Raw genomic sequence first — 504 nt, 5'->3', positions numbered from 1 at the left:
GTTAGGAACAAAAACACTGACAGTACCAAATACAACACTAGAAATCAGGCGCTGAGTTGTCACTGTAAACATCAGATCGCACAGTCGAAATTTACAATATAACATTAGCCTTCTGAGGAATATTTATCCAACGGAAAATTTTGGAATTAAAAAATAGAATCGAAATGACACTAGCGATATCAGGATATTTATACAGTAATATTTAGTTATCTCAGAAAAAAATATTAAAAATAACATTCAAAGTTGAAAGAAACTGAAGGATAATCCATCCTGTTTTCTCTCACTTCGTATTTTTCGTGAATTTGAAATTTCTCCGAATAAGCTTCCTATAATTTCATCCACATCTGATCAGTGTAAATGCCTTCTTTTCACTCTTATGCTCCTCTAAATCCACTTACAACTTAGTGTTATGTTCGAAGACTCTTGTGTACACGATCCGATACCATGTTCAGTGCCGATTCGTTTATTTTCTCTTCGCTTTTGTCAGAAACCTTATTCAAAAAA

This window comes from Penaeus monodon, chromosome 19 (genome assembly GCF_015228065.2).
Source record: "Penaeus monodon isolate SGIC_2016 chromosome 19, NSTDA_Pmon_1, whole genome shotgun sequence".
NCBI classification, from domain to species: domain Eukaryota; kingdom Metazoa; phylum Arthropoda; class Malacostraca; order Decapoda; family Penaeidae; genus Penaeus; species Penaeus monodon.
This window is presented reverse-complemented; position numbering follows the sequence as displayed.